This window comes from Sarcophilus harrisii, chromosome 3 (assembly GCF_902635505.1).
Source record: "Sarcophilus harrisii chromosome 3, mSarHar1.11, whole genome shotgun sequence".
Classification (NCBI taxonomy): domain Eukaryota; kingdom Metazoa; phylum Chordata; class Mammalia; order Dasyuromorphia; family Dasyuridae; genus Sarcophilus; species Sarcophilus harrisii.
This window is the reverse complement of record NC_045428.1, coordinates 172,466,705-172,485,785: the sequence shown is the minus strand read 5'-3', so window position 1 is coordinate 172,485,785 and position 19,081 is coordinate 172,466,705. Positions and strand designations below refer to the sequence as shown.

Here is a 19,081-nt window from a genome sequence, read left to right as displayed (position 1 = left end):
ACTGGCTAGGTTTTACTGCTGCTTTACCAGTGATATTTTGATGAAAAATATTTTATGCTTCTTATTCTACTTCTCAAATTCAATTTGCTTTTATTAATAGCACCTACTACTGTGCTAGGTACTTGAGAGTCTTCATATATTTTAAAGTGCTATTATTAATATGTGTGGTTTTCTATTAATTATTAAGTAGGAAGGAAATCCCCAAGTAGAGAAGCATGATACAGGTTTAAGAGATCGATGGATCCAGAATCAGTCAGGACAATATAGAACGGAAAAGTCATGAATTGTCTTTGACTTCATGAATTGTTAATAGGACAAATTGATAGCAGACACCAACAAAACAGGCTCCCTCAGAGCCAAGGAGTTGGGAAGTTACTCTTAAATCCTTTAACCTTTGATGTGCTCTAGGTTGGAATAAGTAGATGAGAAATATATTTTCATCTAAACTCCTTAAAATTCCATTCAATTAGCCCAATTCATCTTTTATAGAATAAAAATAGTAACACCTAACATCTCTAGAGGACTTTCCATTTTTTTTCCCCAAGGCACTTTAATATCCATTTTCATCTTCTCTGCTATACCCATGACAGCCCCTGAAGTAATTAAGGTGGATAGCATTCCTATTTTAGAGGTGAAATTGAACCGCAGAGAAGCTAAATGAAATGCCTAATTTGTACCCCCCTTTTACCTTAACTCTCAGGAATCTTAGAGAAATTAATTCATAAATCTGAGAAAAATATATGGTGACTTAGCATGGGAAAAGGATGGGATAAGAAACATAGTTGTTTAAAATCTTTGCTGTTGCACTTTATAGTGAAACAAGAGCAGCCTTTTATTATTGGATAGCATACATGGTTACTAAACAAATTATTGAAGCTCCAAGTGGAGTCCAGTGAACTTTATTTTGATTTCTAGAAAAATTCTAGAATGTGATATTAAAGGAATTATTGGTGAACAGATAGAAGTGATAATAAGGGGCCATCATGTCTTTTTCAAGAATTTAGAAATTACTCGAAGATGGTAATAATATTGGAAGAACTATAGAAAAACAGGTAAACCATGCCATTGGTTTTGTTGAACTCCTTTTTTGTCATTATATGTACTTCACAAGTTAGAAAAGGACACAGATATTTAGATGACTATAATACAAGATTAAAGATATTAATAAATATAAGATTTTTAAAAATTGGCCATGTTAGACTAAGACCACTTTTGTTTTTTCTTTTTGGATATGATTGGCAGAGACTGGTAAACAGATTTACATTAGATATAATTTACCTAAATTTTAGTAAGATAGTAAGCATACCTTCTAATGATATTGTGAACTATATTGAGAATAATGTATATTGGAAGTAGAAAATAATAAATTAATGAATAAGTAAATTATAAGCCTTTATTAAATACTAAGTTAATATGTGCTAAGTACTGTTATAAGTATGGGGGTACAAATAGAAAAAAAGCAAAATAATCCCTTCTGTCAAGGAATTCACATTGTAATTCGGTGAGACATCACATAAAACAACTAGGCCAGCTAAGTCTCAAAATGCAGAGTGCAATGATAGGTCAGATTGTAAGACTCAGAGGTCCTTAGGCTACCTAACTAGGTCTGTAATATTGTTGAGGAATTGAAGAGTGTAGGGGCAGGGCAAATCCTAAGGCCTCTGGATCTTTCAGTCTCATTAGAAGGAATGGTACATCTTAACTTTGCTAGAGCAATCTAGTAATGCTAGAGCATTCTGAGCTGGGCACGAAGTGGTGGTATCCCATAGTGGTGGTAGTCTTAGTTCCTTACCCCCAGCCCAATCCAGATGTTTTCTGGTTTGGCTTAGGGAAAGGAGAAAAGATCAGTGAGGGAGGTATTTTGCAGGATAGTTAACTGGTACAGTGTGGATAAAGCACTGGACTTGGAAAATTAAAGACTATTATGAATTCAGAGTCAGCCTCAGACATTACTAGCTGTGTGATCCTGCTGCAAAGTAAAATACATCTTACTGTTCTTCTCCCAAAAAGTGTAAGTCAAATGCCATTTGATCCAAGTTATTTTCAAAGATTTTTCATTAAAATTAAATAGCAAAGAAATATAGAAAGAACACTAATAACGATCTTCTTTAATTTATTGATTTCACTATTCTATTATTCTCACTATTCTATTCTAGCTAAAGTATGCACTAGCAATTTCAGTTAAATAATGAAATGTAGTTTAGTTGACAAAATATCTTACTGAAAAAAAAGGGATAAACTCATATGTTTTTTTAAGTTTTGCTTTTTTTAAAGGTAGGGTATGAACAGTTGCTTTTGAGAGACAGAAAATATTTCTATTCTTACTGTCCCCTATAATATCAACCACAGCGCTTTTATTAGGAATTGACATTTTCTAAACGTTTATTGATTAGATTAAATTTTAAATTTTCTATTTATATATAGTGAGAGAATCATTTCCCCCAAAAGAGAAGGAAGCATTTTTCTTTTTCTTATTTAATGGATTCTTGGAAAGCTGAAGAAACAAACAATATTCCTATATTTTCCCCCAGATAATAAATTATGCTTATACACTTCCTTGAACATATACTAAATGAATAATTGATAAAATATAAATAGGAAACTTCTCTTGGTTAGTATAAAAGTACTTTATATGAGCAAGCTTACTCTAAAACAGATAAGAATTTATGAGACAATATTAAAACTGAACAGAAAAAAACATTTTTCTAAAATAAGACATGTTGCCATTAAATGTTAATTAAAGATAAATATTCTTCGTGACCTTCTCAATGTATAGTTTCCCCCTCCAGTTTATTGTGAGAGGCAGGGAGGGAAGGAGGAATGGAGGAAAGGAGAAAATAGAGAGGGGAGAGAAGGAAAGAGAGAAAAGAAATAGAGGGAGGGAGGAAAGGAAGGAGAGGGGGAGAAAGGGCGAAGAGGAAAAGTAGGGAGTGTGTGTGTGTGTGTGTGTGAGTGAGAGAGAGAGAGTGAGAGAGAGAGAGAGAGAGAGAGAGAGAGAGAGAGGGGTCTGCAGCAAGAAAATCATTGAATCACTGAATCCCATTCATGGAATTTGAATAGATAATAAGATATGAGTCAGACGTAGTACAGTAATTCTAGTATATAATAGTCATCTGAAAGTGGTATAAGAAGAAATTAGGATTAGAAAATTGTTTTCATAGTTAAATGTTTGCTGAGGTGGAAATTGTTGATATTACATTAATAAGTTTCCCTTCCTACCTTCACTCGTGTAATATCTCAGTATACAAAATGAGTACTTTTTTTTTAAAGCTGTTTGAAGTTCTGAGTATGAGAACCTGCCTTTGTAATGACTTTAAATCATTCAATTAGGGGAAAAAAAACCAAAACCACCAAACTGTAGTTCTTAGGTATAGATTCATTTCTGACAGGTAGGGGTGTGTGTGTGTGTACGTGTGTGTACGTGCACACATATGCATGCATGCATGCACAACCTTTAAAATGTTGTATGAAGTTAGTTGTTACTATTATTATTTTCTTAATAAAATTACAGAATGGATTTTCTGAAACTAAAAAACCACCATATTTAAATATATGGAGGTTGTTTCATCTAATTATTATTTCTAGAGAATCATTTCTTATAAAAACAAAAAGAATTAAGGGTAGGAGAAGTTCCTTTTTTGGTGAAGAAGCCACTTGGTAAAAATAATGTTTTGGTCTCCTAAAGAGGACCAGGATGTCTTTTTTGACATGAGACCATTTTCAATAGTAATGATAATGTCTGTACCTTTGTAGGTTTTTTGATAGGGAGGGGAGGTTAGAAAAGGCAACCCATCTTCCTCTTCCTTCCTCTCCTTTCTGCTCTTCCTCCTTCTCATCATGATAAAAATAATAAGGTTTATGCCTCTGCAAAGTCTACAGTTAGGATATATTTTTGGTATGAGATCACTTTCTGTAATAGAAATGATGATTGCAAAGATGATAATAGCATTTTATTGTACTTTCAGGTTTACATAGTGCTTTTAAAATGTCATTTTATCTTAGCAACATCGGTGATATTTTATCTCCTTTATAAAAGAGAAAACATCTGTATTCAGAAATGTATCTAAGGCCAATTTGAACCTAAGTTTTCCTGGCTCCAGGTCCTGTGTTCTATTTACTGCACCCCCTCAGGCTTCTTGAAGCTGCATTTTCCCTGGGGTGGCTATCTTTCCAATCCTTCTATCCTGTTTGTCTGCTAAACCTTGTCCTAACTTTCACTTTGACCAGACTCTCCAGTAAAATAACATGATCTTGTTAAGAAGAGGAGAATGTAGTAATTCATCATGTCTCACTCCCCTCACTCTCTCTGCTGTCTTCTGGTACCAGACAAAAAGGACTTGTGTCCTTAAGAAGTTCCTGATCCTGGGAATCTGGAATTCTCTATTACTTGATCAGCCTACTGAATGACTGCTCCACATATCTCTGTTGAAATTCCTTCCAGCTATTTAAAGCTCTCAGATGCAGTAGTCAGTCACTTCTGTTCCCTTTCTGACCCAGTCACGAAGAGATCATAGCATCCTCTACCACAATGTTTATACATTTAAAACTTCACCACTATAACCACAGTTTATTTGAAATGGCATGGGAAACTTCCTCTTTTACATAGGAAAAACCTGTGCATAATTGTAAATACCAGAAAAAAAAACCTGTTAAAAGGAAAAGAAGGAAGAAGATAGAAAGGAGAATAATTGAAGAAGCAAGGTGCTAGACAGATTTGAACATAATGGAAAGTCCGAGGGAAGGTTGGCTTTCCCCTAAGACTAGAGGGAAAACTGAGAATATGAGTATTAGTAGAAATTTTCTAAAATAAAAGAATAATTAATGAATTTTACATGTTCAACTCTTTTCAAAAAATGGTAAATAGTAAATAAGATCATTTTTTTGGAGTGTGAAATTTGGGAGACCCTGAAGAATATTAAAATTATAGAATTGCCATTGTCTATCCTAAAGCACTTATTTTTGTGTGAAGAGCATTCTTGACTAAGAGAACAATATTCTGTGTTCTGTAGTTAGACCGGAAGAACATATAGAAGAACTTGTAGTACAAGAAGAACCAGAAGAACCATGTAAAATCTAACCAAGTTAGATTCTACACGAAAATAAAAAGTATAAGCCTGGTAACTTTTAAGCCTATGAAAACAAAGATGTAGCATTCAATAAAACAGCCTTATTTTCTCTTACTGTCTTCATTAGAAGGAATATTTTCTCCAAAAATCTATATATAGACATTCTCAGTGTTGACTGTGGACAGATGTTTATATACTTCTCAATTAATGATAGAGAGCTGTAGAAAATACTGCAGATGGCTCAGGGGTGGGGGTGATGATCCATATGGACACACTTAATGAAAATTTGGTTGTCTGGCAGAATTTCTACAGCACTAAGGATTTTAGAAAATTCTTTGAAAGACTAGGCTGATATGAACAAGTTGGGTTTTTTTTTTTTTTTTGGTTTTTTGTTTTTTTTGGGTTTTTTTGCTTATCTATTATAAAAGTTTTTCTATTTTACTGTGAATCTTGAATACCTTGAAGAATAGAGGATCCATTATTGACTCTGTTATAATTCACTTGCTCATTATAACATAAGAAGTTCTTTACATATTAATAAGTTTAGAAAATATTTTGAAATTATTTATAATAATGGATATGTCAGTAGGAGCAGTGTATGATGGTGGATAGAAGGCTGATCTAAATGCCAGGGAGACTTCACTTAAAATCCTGATTCTGACTTATTCCAGTTTGACCTCAAATACTTACAAGTTATGTGACTCTGGTCTACTTAACTAACCTCTGCCTGCCTCTGTTTGCTTATCTATAAAATGGGTAATAATAGTACCCACTTTCCAGGGTTATTGTGAAGATCAAATGAGATAAGTATTGCAAAGCACTTAAGCATAGTTCCTGGCACATAGTAAGTGCTATCTAAATGTTAGTTATTATTTGTTGTGTTGTATCATGACTCCTGTACCTGTCCTTATATATTTTATTGAAAACAAACATCAGTTTAATTGAGGGTTAATGTCTGCATCATTGGTTTGATCAGTGTGGAGAACTCCTGGTTAGGGAACTTCCTTCATTAATGCACATTTGTAGCTGGCCTACAACTTAAAATCTTAGTGCTATCTGGCACACTGTGACTTGTCTGTGGTCACATAGTTAGAGGCAAGACTTGAACCCATACTTTGCTAACTTCTGCCCCAATGGTGCCCCCCTGCAAAGTTGAATAAACCCCCAGAAATAATAATACTAATTAGATATCTTTTGCCAGCCAACTAGATTTATACTGGTGGTGCCTACATCACTCTTCAGCCATTGGACGACTGAAGTTGTTCATTCATTCTGTGAATATTAACTACTACTTACATGCAATAGATTGTGTCTGCTACTCAAAATACAAAAATAAATGATAAATGTCCTTTATCCACAAAGTACTACAATCTGTCATGTATTAAGAAGTCATTTATGGCCTCATATTTAAATGGCTAATGAAACATAATTCCTTTTTTACCAAAGTTATGTTATAGCATCATTATTTAGCTTCTGGATATTTACTTAGCTTAACTCTGCAAACAGCTTGATTTCAGTTTTTATCAGGGCATAAAAATCAGGGTAGTTAGAGGTAGTAAAAGGCCTTAATACAACTCTTAATATCTGGTTCAGTCCTTTCCTTTTGCTGATGAAGAAACTGAGATTTGTGTTTGTTATTTACTCACAGTTGCACAGTTAGTAAGTGGGAATTTATCCTTTCAATAGTATCATATTCGATGCAATAAATAATTATCTGCAGAGTTCTAGACACTGGAGATGCAGACAAATGTAAAAGATTCTGTCCTCAAGATATTTTTCAGTTATTTTCAATTGTGTCTGATTCTTTGTAATCCCATTTAGGGTTTTCCTTACAAAAATACTACTATGATTTGTCATTTCATTCCTTGACTCATTTTATAGATGAGGTAATTGAGGAAAACAGGGTCAGGAGACTTGTCCAGGATCCTACCACACAACTTGTAACTGTCTGAGGCTGAATTTGAATTCAGGAAGATGGATTTTCCCTTTTCCAAGGATCAACACTCAATACACAGTATCATTTAACTGCTCTGTCCTCAGTACAGAGGCAGACTTCATGACCACATGTAAGTGTATAAACTATTTCCAAGTTGGGGAATTAGGATAGGTCTCTTTAGTAGGTGACTTTTCTTTGAGGGAAGTTAGACATTCTAAGATTTGGAGATAAGTTGGCAATGTAATTCAGCTGGACTTATTCTAATATGGCAGAAATTAAAATTTGGTAATATAATTCAGCTGGAATTATTTATAGTTTGCAAAGCACATTATATAGAATAGATTTATTAAGTTGTTGATGCAGTATATGAGAATAATTATTATTTGCAATATTAATGTCAGGTGAATGAGAATGAGTGGAAGTTGGCACCTTGGGTGACCAAGAAGTGATGATTCAGTAATTGGACAGTGGAAATACAAGTTAATAAATCTATAAAACGACCCTCTCTAGACTCTAACCAGATTAGGTGACATCTTTTGAACTAATCCAAGAATATTTTGGTTTTAGTTATTATATAATGACTTACTATAAAGGATGTTAATTGACCTAAGCATTAGTAGTTTGTATTTGCTGCACTTCAGCTTTGTCTAATTTGAACTGTTGTATGATTTGCACATAAGAGTTATTTGATGAATTTGGTATGTTTATGATTATATTTCTTTGGTGAGTTAACTTATTATGAGAGTTGGCCTAGAAGTTGCTTAAGTTTTTTCCCAAAAATTCTTAGGACGATAATACCTGATACTTGTGCTATACTTTAGAGTATCAATTCTTAGAATGTTGGTTCTCAGATCGCTGGGAATCCCTAAGACTCAGGGGGCTGGGAGGTCAAAACTTTTTATATCATATGCACATATTTAACCTATATCAGATTGCTTGCTGTCTTGGGGGTGAGGGAAGTGAGACAGAAGAAAAATTTGGAATACAAAGTTTATAAAAATATTTATATCATAAATGCTAATTTGTTATTGTCTACTAAAATGTCGCCTCTTCCTTTTCCAGCTAATATATCTATATGAGGCATAATTTTTCTCATATATTTAAACCAAAATAACATATCACACAGGATTGAATTCAGAAGCAGATATAAGAATCCAGCTGTCTTCTATTAAGTTAGACATTGAAAAGATTTGCAAAAATATGTGAAACTATGCTTTTCTCTTTAATTTCTTTGTTTTGTTAAACTATTTTTTAACAAAAAATTGTATTATTAATATGCAACAGATTTGTTGTTGTTAATTATTGTTGTTTTTATTGAATTCATTAATGCTGGTTTCTAACGTCTATAAATATACATATAGAAACAAAAGTTCTTTATACATTCCTCAATTTTGATGAAGGTAAAGGAATTCTGAGACCAAAAAGTTTGAGAGCTGCTGCATTAGAATAACAGGAAATTTTGAGAGACGTTGTGATTTTATAGTCATAGCACTTATATGCTAGAGGCAACATTGGGGATATTGTCCATATTCTACTATTGAAAAAGTTGTGTCTAAAGCTATTGATATATAGATAGTAGTAGGAGTAGTGGCATTGGGATCAGAACCTACTTTCTCAGACTCTACCTCAGTATTCTTTACTACTGACTCCCAAAAAGGATTCTCTTTTTTAGAGTGGCACAATATTCCTGACCATTAATATGAAGGCTTTATCAGATCCTTTTCCCAAAATAAAAATAAGTAATTGCAGATTGATCACTAAATAGAATTACTAAAAAGTTTAATTTCTAGTAGCTATTTCTCCAGTAGTTCCATTTTAAGTATCTAAGATGAAAGCAGATTTCAGTCAAATGATCTGAGAAAGAAAATTATATAACATATGGTTGAAATAATTTTCCCTGCTTTCATTTCTGCTGAGTGATAGATTTGATAAAACAGCTATTTTTAAAAATTACTAAGATAGAATGAACACTGTGCCTTTTAATTTACCCATGTAAGTAGCTGAGAAAATTGTATCTATTTACCTGAAATACAATAACAAATAATTCAATAGGATCAAACAAAAAAGCTAAATTAATTGAAATGACATTTATTCTCACCATTTTGCCCAACAAGCTTTGTATTAAACTTATTATGTATTCAAATCAGATCCTGCTTTTATTGTAGTATTTTAAACTGTAGGTTTTAAGACCCTTAAAATTTGTACTTAAAGTGTGAAATATGAATAATAAAAATACATAACTCATTTTCTTCAGGGAAAGATGAAAAACTTAAAATACATATAGTTTACTTCGTTATCTCTCTATTGAGGGGAAAAAAATAAGCTTAAGCAGGACTTTTCAAATCTAGGATTTGTGAATTTTTTAATAAATATTTTCAATTGATATTTTTGAAAAAAAATTCCAATATATCTCGGGTATTCTCTGTAATCCTATGTATTTTTATTTTTTGCATTTGAAAACATTATTCTGAGAAGTGGTTCATCAGCTTTATCCGACTGTCAAAGGGATATGACACATAAAAGGAGATTAAGAATCTTAATCCAAACAAAGAAAATATTTCATCTATATAAGAAAGCTTAAAAAACCCTTAAGTGATTTATACCAACCTTTTTCACTTGCATGAACTTTATCAGCAAATTTTTAAAAACATTTTAAAAGGCCAGCCTAATCCTTGATATATATTATTTTTGTTGGTATTCTTACCCAATTCTTCTGAATAGATTCTGTTACCAGGTATTAAGGAACGGGCAAAAATTGGACAAGACATAGTGGCCATAATCTATTTTGATTTATTTATGAATTTTATCAAAGAAAGATAACATGATTTATTGACTCAGATGTTGTGGAACTCTGTTCTTTTGTAGCATATTAAATTAAATCTATTGTTTTATTAGTAATTGTGTGTTGATATAAACCAGAAAAAGGATCTTAAAGCACCTTAAATTTTAAAAAAATTGTCACTTTGTCCATAATCCTAGACAAATATTCTGTGTGGTGATAGGGTATCTCACCCCTTACAATCAGAAGAAAAAGCTTTGAATTTCTGTTCCACTGAAAATGTTGGGCTTTTGGGCCAGTGTCACACTTAGGCGCCAAATGTGATGATCGTGTATTTTAAAATCAGCCGGAGTCAGGAATTCAGGTTAAAGGAAAATCTTCAATCTTTATTCTCAGTAGAGGTGAAGAAGGATCGGAGGTGAAAGGGGGGATCCTGATAGCAGTGTGTGCAGCTGCGTCAAGAAGCCAGTCAGCAGTCTCTTTCCCCTCCTCTCTCCGCCCCTCTGCCTTCACTCACCAAAATCTTTATTTCCTATACAACACATCAGGACTTGCACAAAGAGTGGGCGGGGGCCATTCTTTCTCCAAGCATATATATTAATAGAGTATGGTCCAGTTACTAGTTAGTCTCACGTGCTTGGGACCTCAGTGCATCAACTTGAGCTTCAGCCCATTACAAGGTGTCTCAAAAGAATTTGTAGGCATAGACCATCTCTAAATCAAGAGGCAAAGATTTTATTATTACACCATTGACTGGTGGGTTAAGTTCCAAATACCTTTTGGAAGTGATTAACAAGGGGGAAAACTTAGGCTAAGTTCCCTAGTAGAATTCACTATTAACAAACAGGAAGATGCCATAAAACAGGACAAGTTCCTAGAAAATTTACTGCCATAAGGGAGGCAGTTCCTAATGAAACCGCAGTATCATAAGATGGGCTAAATTCCTAAAGGAGTTATCCATTGTGACACTTAGTAAACAGACTAACTCTAAATGGAGTTAGGAAGCAGTGGGATAACAGTAGTTTCTTTTATAGGAAAAAACTTGGGGGTTGTTATAATAACTTGGCCTTCTGATTGGATACAATAACTGTGGCTAATTTTTTCAATGCAAGGAATTCAGTAAGGACCTACTACAGAAAAGGGTCTAACCAAGAATCAAGTAAGGACTAGATAATCCTGTCACTGCTTACCTCTGGGAGTAGCTTCTTTTCCCGTTGTTTATAGTAATTCAGACCCTCTCCCTATGACCTACCCAGTTATCAAGAACCTGGAGTCTTTTTATTAGTGTCTCATTTACTCTATCACCACCAGTTATTGTATGATCATGGGGAGGTCATTTAACTTCTCCAAGTCTCAGTTTTAGTATTTGCATTTAATTATAATTTTAGATTGTCTTTCAGTAACCATTGTCCAAGATGAAAAAGAGTTTCGGAAATTCTATGAAGAACTGAGGAAAGCCTTTTAAATTAAGTCACTGTACTTTAATAATCAGTAACTTCCTTGGAAAAGTAGTCATAAAGGAGAATGGAAAATCTTTTTGAAAATAACAAATTAGGATCAAAAAATGAGAGGTCAGATGCCTGTATTTTCAGGCATTTATGTGATTAATAATTTTTTAAAGAAGGAACTCAAAAGGTTTTGGAAATTGGAATATTGTGCATTGTAAACAGAAATTGTATATTAGTAGACAAATTAACTGATTAAAGCAGTAATCCTTTTAGAATCAGTTGTCTTTTTACAGTTGACTAATTAATGCAAAGAACAAACTAAATTTTTTTAAAGGATTAAAGATCAGCAGGTAATTTGTGGTTACTGCAACTCTAACTTGATGTTTATTTCTTTAATTTCTTTTTTCAGTTCTTTTGAAAACCTTTCCCTATATTCAAAGAAAAAGAAAACAAACCAAAACCTTTGTAGCAAATAAGCATAGTTGACTATCTAAAAAAGATATATTTCAGTCTCTCTCTTAAATCTGTTATCTTAAATGCTGTTAATCTTTCAGGAAATGGGAAGCATGTTTTATCATAAATCATCTGGAATGATCATTGTGTTGCTGATTGTTTAAACAAGTCTCTGATTTTGAAAAATGGAAAATAAAAATGATGATTATTATAATCCTTTTTAGCATGCATTTAAAAAAAATTTTTTGAGTTCCAAATTTTTTTTCCTTCCCCCCATCGTAAGCTGGTAAGCAATTTGATATGTTATATATGTGAAAATATGCAAAATATTTTTCCATAGATTAGTCATGTAAAACCCTTTTTTAGAAAAGGTCAGCTCTTACAAAATTGACCAGTATAAGGAGAACAAAAGAGGCCAGAAGTTACTTCAGTCATTTAATCTCTTACCTAAGTGAAAAGACAGGACAAGCGACAACCCTAGTTTAGCACCTAAGCTCATTTGGGAAACATAAAGAAGGATGATGGGAGATTACAAATAGTATTGCTTCAAAACGTGGCAAAAAACACAGGTAGAGTTCAAACATATCTTTGAAGTATTTAGACTAAGTTTTCACTAGAAGAGTTTTGGATGAAACTGAGAACAACAAACAGATGTAACAGATGATCCACTAGCATTTTTACTATAATCTGTTTTTGTAGAAAGCTGTGAAAACCGAGTTAGCACCCTGGATATCTTAGAATCAGCCGGAGTCAGGATAAGCAAAAATCCTTGGTCTTTATTCTTGATCTTTAGAGGTAGGAGTGAATTGGATGGATGTGGGATCTCCATGACCTCTCCTCTTCGTCTCCCGCCCAGAAGTGACCTTGGTTAGTCTTAATCCACTCCCTAGTCCCTCCTACAATTCTCTGTATACACCAATTATTGATCCAGCACAGAATAGTGGGAAGGGCCATTTTCCAAGGATATGCTTATAGAGTATTGTCCAATCCAAATTTTCCCTTCTTTACCCCCATCCCTACCCCTAGCTGGCTAGTAGTCTAATACATGTTAAATATTTTGAAATACATGTTAGATCCACTATACGTATACATATTTATATAGTTATCTTGTTGCACAAGAAAAATTAGATAAAGAATGAAGCAAAGTGCAAGCAAATAACAACAGGGAAAGTGAGAATGCTATGTTGTGTTCTACATTCAGTTCCCATGGTTCTCTCTCCGGGTGCAGATGGCTCTTGGATGATCAAGATAATTGCACAAGTGGAACTGGTTTGAATCATCTCAGTGTTGAAGAGAGCCACGTCCGTCAGAACTGATCCTTGTATAGTCTTCTTGTTGCTGTGTATAATAATCTCCTGCTTCTGCTCATTTCAATTAGCATCAATTCATGTATATGTCTCTAGGCCTCTCCAAAATCATCCTGCTGGTCTTTGTTACAGAACAGTAATATATCATAGCATTCATATACCATAATTTATTCAGCCATTCTCCAATTGATGAGCATCCACTTAGTTTCCAGTTTCTTGCCACAACAAAGAGGGCTGCCACAAACACTTTTGCCCATGTGGGTTCTTTACCCATTTTTTAGGATCTCTTTAGGATATAATCCCAGTAGAAACACTGTTGGATCAAAGGGTATGCACAGTTTGATAACTTTTGAACATAGTTCCAAACTGCTCTCCACCAACAATGTATCAGTGTCCCAGTTTCCTACATCCCTTCCAACATTCATCATTATCTTTTCCTGTCATCTTAGCCAACCTGACAGATGTGTAGTGGTATTTCAGAGTTTTCTTAATTTACATTTCTCTGATCAATAGTGATTTGGAGCATCTTTTCATGTAACTCCAAATAGTTTCATTTTCTTTATCTGAAAATTGTCTGTTCATCTCCTTTGACCATTTATCAATTGGAGAATGACTTGAACTATTATAAATTTGAGTCACTTATCTATATATTTCAAAAACGAGGCCTGTATCAGATCCTTTGGATGTAAAACTTTTCCTAGTTTATTGCTTCCCTTCTAAACTTGTCTGCATTTGTTTTATTTGTACAAAACCTTTTTAACTTAATATAGTCAAAATTACCTATTTAATGATCTCTAGTTCTTCTTTGGTCACAAATTCCTTCCTCCTCCACAAATCTGAGAGATAAAGTATCCTATGTTCTTCTAATTTGTTTATAATATCATTCTTTATGTCTAGATCATGAACCCATTTTGACCTTGTCTTGGTATGTGGTGTTAGGTGTGGGTCGATGCCTACTTTTTGCCATTCTAGTTTCTGATTTTCCCAGCAGTTTTTGTCAAATAGTAAATTCTTATGCCAAAAGGTGGAGCCTTTAGGTTTGTCAAATACTAGATTGTTATAGTCATTGACTATTTTGTCCTATGAACCTAACCTATTTCACTGATCAACTTCTCTATTTCTTAGCCAGTACCAAATAGTTTTGATGACTACTGCTTTATAATATAGTTTTAGATCTGGTACAGCTAGGCTGCCTTCATTCAATTTTTTTTTCATTAATTCCCTTGAAATTCTTGACCGTTTGTTCTTCCAGGTGAATTTTGTTGTTATATTTTCTAGTTCAGTAAAATAGTTTCTTGGGAGTTTGATTGGTATAGCACTGAATAAATAGATTAGGGAGTATTGTCATCTTTATTATTCACTCAACCTGTCCACAAACATTTGATATTTTTCCAATTGCTTAGATGTGACTTTATTTGTGTGGAAAGTGTTTGGTAGTTTTGCTTATATAGTTCCTCACTTTCCCATGGCAGATTAAATTCCCAAATATTTTATATTATCAACAGTTATTTTAAATGGAATTTCTCTTTGTATCTCTTGCTGTTGGATTTTGTTAGTGATATATAAGAATGTTGATGACTTACGTGAATTTACTTTGTATCCTGCAACTTTGCTAAAGTTGTGGATTATTTCTAATAGCTTTTTAGTAGAATCTCAGGGTTCTTTCAGTATACCATCACATCATCTGGAAAGAGTGATAATTTGGTTTCCTCATTACCTACTTTAATTCCTTTAATCTCTTTTTCTTCTCTTATTGCCAAAACTAGCGTTTCTAATACAATATTGAATAGTAATGTTGATAGTGGGCAACCTTGTTTCACCCCTGATCTTATTGGGAATAGTTCCAGTTTATCCCCATTACTTATGATGCTTGCTGATGGTTTTAAATAGATGCTGCTAACTGTTTTAAGGAAAAGTCCTTTTATTCCTATACTCTCTAGTGTTTTTATTAGGAATGGATATTGGATTTTATCAAATGTTTTTTCTGCATCTATTGAGATACTCATGGTTTTTGTTAATTTGGTTATTAATACAGTCAGCAGTTATGCTAATAGTTTTCCTAATATTGAACCAGCCCTGCATTCCTGGTATAAATCCTACTTGGTTATAGTGTATTATCCTGGGGATGATTTTCTGCAGTCTCTTTGCTAATATTTTATTTAAGATTTTTGCATCAGTATTAATTAGGGAGATTGTCCTATCTTGTTTAGGTATCAGTATCATGTCTGTGTCATAAAAGGAATTTGGTAGGAGTCTTTCATTCCCTATTTTTTCAAATAGATTATATAGTATTGGAGTTAATTATTCCTTAAATGTTTTGTAGAATTCACACATAAATCCATCTGGTCCTGGGGATTTTTTCTTAGGGAGTTGATTAATAGCTTGTTCTATTTCTTTTTCTAAAATGGCACTATTTTTAAGTAATTTATTTCCTCTTCTGTTAATCTGGGCAATCTATATTTTTGGTTGTCAAATTTATTGGCATAAAGTTGGGCAAAATAACTCCTGATAATTGCTCTAGTTTCCTCTTCATTAGTGGATAGTTCTCCCTTTTCATTTTTGAGACTAATAATTTGATTTTCCTCTTTCCTTTTTCTAATCAAATTAACTAAAGGTTTATCTATTTTGTTGCTTTTCTCATAAAACAAACTCTTAATTTTATTTATTAATTCAATAGTTTTATAGTTTCAATTTTATTGATCTCTCCTTTTATTTTTAGAATTTCAAGTTTGGCATTTGATTGTTTGTTTTTTTTTAATTTTTCCATTTTCTAGCTTTTTTAGTTGCAAGCCTAATTTATTGATCTTCCCTTTCTCTATTTTATGCAAGTAAGCATCTAGAAATACAAAATTTGCCCTTATTACTGCTTTAGCTGCATCCCACAAATTTTGGTATATTGGCTCATTATTATCATTCTCTTGGATGAAATTATTATGTTTATGATTTGCTGTTTCACCCATTCATTCTTTAGGATGATATTATTTAGCTTACAATTTCTTCTTGTTCTACTTTCCCTGGCCCTTTATTGAATGTAATTTTTATTGCATCATCATCTGAAAAAAAAATGCATTTACTATTTCTTCCTTTCTGCACTTGATTTTGAGGTCTTTATGTCCTAATATATGGTCATTTTTTGTATAGGTTCCATGAACTGCAAGAGGAAAGTGTACTCCTTTTAGTCTTCATTCTGTTTTCTTCACAGATCTATCATATCTAGTTTTTCTAGTATTCTATTTACCTCTTTAACTTCTTTCCTATTTATTTTGTGGTTTGATTTATCTAATTCTGACAGAGCAAGTTGAGGTCTCCCACTATTACAGTTTTACTGTCTATTTCTTTTTGTAGCTCTCAACTTCTCCTTTAGGTATTTCCATGCATTATCACTTGGTGCATATATATTTAGTATATATTGTTTAGTATATATTTAGTAGGATATTGCTTCATTATTTTTGGTACCTTTTAGCAAGATATAATTTCCTTCCTTATCTCTTTTAATTAGATCAATTTTTGCTTTTGCTTGATCTGAGATCAGGATGACTACCCCTGCTTTTTTGACTTCACTTGAAGCATAATAGATTCTGCTCCAGCCTTTTACCTTTACTCTGTATGTATCACCCTGCTTTAAATGTGTTTCTTGTAGGATACAACATATAGGATTCTGGCTTTTAATCCAATCTGCTATCTACTTATGTTTTATGGGAGAGTTCATTCCATTCACATTTATAGTTAAAACTACTAATTCTCTATTTCCTACCATCTTATTAACCCCAAATTATACTTTTTCTTTCCTTTCCCCCTTTTCCTTCTCCCCAGTATTTTATTTATGAGCACTACTTGCCTCAAGCAGTCCAGTCCTCTCCTTTTAGATGCCTTTCCCCTACTATTTCTCTTTTCCCTTATATTTAGCCTAACCCTTCTCTTTTCCTCTTTCCCCTTCCACTTTTCTATAAGATAAAGAGATGTTTCTTGGTGAAACCAAATCTATCTAATATTATTTCTTTGGGCCAAATCTCTGAGAGTAAGATTCACACAATATTCATTACCCTCTTTTCTTTCCCTCAATTATAATATGTTTTCTATGCCTCTTCCTGAGATGTAATTTCCCTCATTTTACCTCCCCCTTCTCCCTTTTTTTTCCCCGTTACATACAATCCCCTTTCTATCTCTATAATTTCTTGTTTATATTATAACAGTAAAATCAGATTATACATGAACTCTCAATGTATCCAGAAATACAGTCCTCAAGAGTTTTTTTTTTTTAACTTTTTTATGCTTCTCTTGAGTTCTATATTTGGAGGTCAAATTTTTTTGTTTAGCTCTGGTCTTTTCATCAAAAATAAATGGAACTCACCAGTTTCATTGAATGCCCATCTTCTTCCCTGAAAGAAAATGCTCAGTTTAGCACAGTAATTTATTCTTGGTTTCATTCCAAGTTCCTTCACCTTTCAGAATATCAGATTCCAGGCCCTTTGATCCTTTAAAGTGGAAGCTGCTAGGTCCTGAGTAATCTTTATTGTGGCTCCTCGGTATTTGAATTTTTCTTTCTGTCTACTTGTAATATTTTTTCCTTGGTCCAATAGTTCTCAAATTTAGCTACGATATTCCTTGGAGTTTTAATTTTGGGGTCTCTTTCAGGAGGTATTCAGTTAATTCTTTCAGTAATTATTTTACCTTCTGATTCTGTGATACCTGGGCAGTTCTGTTTGATGATTTCCTAAAAGATAGTGTCTAGGCTCTTTTTTTCATCCTGTATTTCAGGGAATCCAATAATCCTTAGATTGTCTCTCCTAGCTATGTTTTCCAGGTTGGTTGTTTTCCCAGTGAGGTATTTTACATTTTTTTTTCTATTTTTTCATTTTTTTGGTTTTGCTTGACTGATTCTTATCTCATGGAGTCATTCATTTCCATTTGTTCAATTCTGATTTTTAGTGAATTATTTTCTTAATTTACTTCTTTTTACTTCTTTTCTTCTTATTTTTGTATTTGTCCAATTGAATTTTTAAATGAGTTGTTTTGTTCTATGGGATTTTTTTTCCATTTCACAAATTCTGTTTTTTAAGGAGTTATTTTCTTTTTCTGTTTGACATTCTATTTTTGTGGGAGTTGCTTTCTTTTCCCATTTTATCAACTCTGTCTTTTAATGAGTTACATGCTTTTTCCATTTCACTCAGTCTATTTTGTAGTGAATTTTCTTCAGCTAGTTCTGTGTTGCCTTTTCCAAACCTTCTTGCAAATTTTTCATTTCCTTTCCCCATTTTTCTTCTAACTCTCTTTTAAGATCTTTTTAAATTTTTTGTAAAAGAATCTTGTATGATAAGGACCAGGTTATATCACCTTTCAGGGCTTCATTTGGAGACAATCTGCCTTTATTCTCCTCAGGGTTTGAAATCTGTTCTTCTTTTTCGCCATAAAAAAACTGTCATCCAGAGACCTCTTTACTTTTACTTTTCTTTTCCTTTTTCTTTTTCTTTTTTTTTTTTAAAGATAAGGTCTGCCTTTAGGTCTGAGAAGGTTTTCCAAGTGGCTACAGCTGCACTGGGTCAGTACTAATTCACTCTAGGTGCTGGGTGGGCATGGCCAGGTTCAGTAAAATTCTGCCGTTTAGGGGTTCACTATTTACCTTTTGTGTTTGTGTTGGAAGTTTTATAACTTCTCTGCTTATTTACTGACTTGCAACCAGCGCAGAGTGACAACACTGCTGTAGATTCCTGTAGATTGCTTGTAGATTCTCTGCTACTCTGAGTCTGCACTGCTCTCTGAAGTCAGCAACACCCCAGGACCCTGCGCTGTCTGGGCTGGTATTTGTACTCAGCTGTTTGTGTTAGGCTGCTTCCCTCCCGTTTCCAATTGAAATAGACCTTTTCTGGTCTGTTTCCTCCTGTAGATTCTCTGCCCCTGAGAGTCTGCCCCGCTTTGGGGAGTCAGCATCGCCCAGAGTCAGCACTCCCTGGGGCCTCTGCCCTGGTGTTTGTACTCAGCTGGTTGCCCTGGCTGCCTCCCTCCTGCTTCCAATTGAAACAGACCTTTTCTGGTGATCTTCGAAATTATCTTCTGCTGATAATTTGTTGCACTCCCAATATTTGTGGCTTCTG

At 33.5% G+C, this 19,081-nt stretch overlaps 1 protein-coding gene across 1 annotated transcript in view; it reads left to right on the top strand.

The window, feature by feature from the left end:
- NCK2 (NCK adaptor protein 2) overlaps positions 1-19,081 on the top strand; it is an 83,082-nt gene that overhangs the window by 6,722 nt on the left and 57,279 nt on the right. The window lies entirely within an intron of this gene.